Consider the following 3,030-nt stretch of genomic DNA (forward strand, 5'->3'; position numbering starts at 1 on the left):
CATCAGCCAGGACTGGTTTTGTGAATATGAGAATGAATTGTCACATCTTCCTGGCTGTAACAGTTACCAGATATCAATAATTTTGAGTTTTGAGTCGCAATAGGCACAACAAAAAGATTCACACAGAAACCAGTCATGTGATTTACAAGTTAAGCTGCAACCGCTGTGCTGCATTCTATGTAAGCATGACAACCAACAACAAGATGTCTGTCTGCATGAACGGCCACTGACAAACTGTGAGCAAAAAACAAGTGGACCACCCAGTTGCTGAACACGCTGCCAAACACGATATCCCTCATCTCAATGACTGCTTCACAGCCTGCGCCATATGGATCCTTCCCAGCAACACCAGCTTTTCTGAATTGCAAAGGTGGGAACTTTTCCTGCAACACATCCTAAATTCCTGTAACATTCCTGGCCTCAATCGTTGTTAGTCACTGTCCTCACCCATCCAGCCCCCTCCCTGTTCCCATTCCAGCACTACACAGCTGTCATTTCACTGTCACACCCAGTCTTTTAATTTCTTTTTATTTCTCTCCTTTCTGCTACTTACCTCCCCTCCGCAACTTCTCTCCTGCCCTCTGTCTAAACTGCAACACTTCACTGTCCACCACTCCCACCACACTATCCCTCCCCCTCCCCGCCACAGCCCTCCTTACCCCCATCCAGTCGCCACTCCCATCATGCACTGGTGCTGCTGCTCGCAGTGTGGTTTCAGTTCTCTGAGACTGCAGACATGTGTGCAAGTTGCATTTGCGTGAGTGTATGTGTGCATGTGTGTATGTGTGTCTACTGCTCACAAAGTCCTTAATGGCCAAAAGCTATAATTGTGTGAATCTTTTTATTGTGCCTATCGTGACTCAGCATCTCCGCTATATGGTGAGTAGCAACTTTCCTTCTCTGGTATTGTTACATTCCATCCTGGATTTTCCATTGTTTAGTTTAATTTTGAGATTTTATGATCTCCTTATGAGAGAAGGAGTGTGATCACTATCCATCTCCATCATGTTCACTTGTCAGTATACTGCAGGAAGAATGGAATAATATTCCCCCGTAAACGCTACAGGATCTGTATTTATACGTGCAAAACCTCTGGAAGCTGTTCTGATTGCCAACTGTTTTCCTGGACTCTACTAATGTGGTAAACTGTTATATTTTTGGTGTTTCTTTATTGTTGTCCACTTCCTGTACATGTGACAAATACACAAGTTTCACTGGAAGACTAAACTCAGAATGTGAAGCCAGTGACATTACCAAACCCTTAAAAATACACTGCTTTCCTCCTCAAGAAGCACTTTCTGCAAAGTCAGTGGATATTTCCTGTGTGATGAAGCCTGTATTTTATGCTGTCAATTTCATTAGATTACATGGACTTGAATTCTGTCAGTTCAAGTCTTTCCTAGGAGAAAGAGATTATTTGTAAAGTGATCTCCCATAGCACATTGTAGTAAGAGGCTTAACCTGTGGGAAAATTTTGCCCAGTTTCTTTTCTTTGAGAACAGAGATTGAAATATTTCTGAATGAGAAAAACAATCCCTTGGAATTCCTGTCAGACAAAGAATGGCTGTGGAAACTAACTCTAGTTGCTAATGTTGCTCTCTATTTTAATGAAATGAATAAAAACTTCAAGGGAAGGACAATATTATTTGTGGCCTTTATGCCTGTGTTAAAGCTTTCAGGTGGAAACTGGTACTTCCTGAACACAACATCAGATAGAAAATTTTCTCACACTTTGACAACTGCCAATCATTGAAAGGTGAACATGGTTCAAGTTCTCCACTTTTATTTGCAACAGAATTTCTTGGTGATCTGAAGAAAGAGTTCTCTTCCAGCTTCTCTGATTTAAAAGCTCATTCCAGTAAGATCCAAATTTTCTAGAACTCCTTTTCTTGTGAAGTGGAAGATGTTTAGGCAGCAGTGCACATGGAAATCATTCATTTGCACGCTTATGATACCATGAAGTACAAGTTTAGAGAAGGAAGTCCTGTTCAGCTTCTCAAGTTTCTTCCAGAAGACGAAGATTATCTGAAGATGAGACTTTGGATGAGAATTTGTTATCTGTTTGGCACTACTTGCAGGTAAGAACAAAGTCACTACCTTTTTATTTTTTATTTTATTTATTTACTTATTTATTTTAATTGCTAGAATAACCAAATCTAAATAGAGGAGTAGCCTGAGTGATGAACATTTATGAGATATTTTACTCAAACTGCAGACTAAGTTAGAGCCACAGTTTGAGAAATTTTTGCCTCTAGATGTAAAATTTAATATCTCTAACTAAGTACACTAAAGAGTGATAAAGTGTATCTGAGATTTTCACTGATTATTGTGTTTGTGTTAAAGAGCAAGCAATTTCTTTTTAATTTTCTTACTGAATTTCTGAGATTCAAAACTTGATACATGGCCCACAGGTCTAGTTATTTCGAGATGCCTGGTCTAGATCTTAATTAACCTCTGCATTCTCCCCATTGAAAGTACACAGAGGTGACAAAAGCTATGGCATTGTGATATGCAGATACACAGATGGAAGTAGCATCACATACACAAGGTATAAAAGGGCAGCGCACAAGCGGAGCTGTGATTGTGGCTGCATGACAGGAATTAACAGACTTCGAATGCAGAATGCTAGTTGGAGCTAGATGCATGGGCCATTTCATTTCGGAAATCACTAGGGAATTCGACACTCTGAAATCCACAGTGTCAAGAGTGTGTGAGGATACCAAGTATCAGGAATTACCTCTCACCACAGACAACCCACTGACTATCAGCATACAATTAATGAACAAGAGTAGCAGCATTTGCATAGAGTTGTCATGCTGACAGACAAGCAACACTGAATGAAATAACCACATAAATCATTGTGGGACATGCAACAAACATATTCATTAGAGCAGTGCAACAAAATTTGGCATTAATGGGCTATGGCAGCAGACAAACAACACGAGTGCCTTTGCTAATAGTATGAAATCACCTGCAGTGCCTCTCCTGGGCTCGTGGCCATATTTTTTTGACCCTCGATGACTAGAAAAC

Source organism: Schistocerca nitens, chromosome 2 (genome assembly GCF_023898315.1).
Source record: "Schistocerca nitens isolate TAMUIC-IGC-003100 chromosome 2, iqSchNite1.1, whole genome shotgun sequence".
Lineage (NCBI taxonomy): Eukaryota > Metazoa > Arthropoda > Insecta > Orthoptera > Acrididae > Schistocerca > Schistocerca nitens.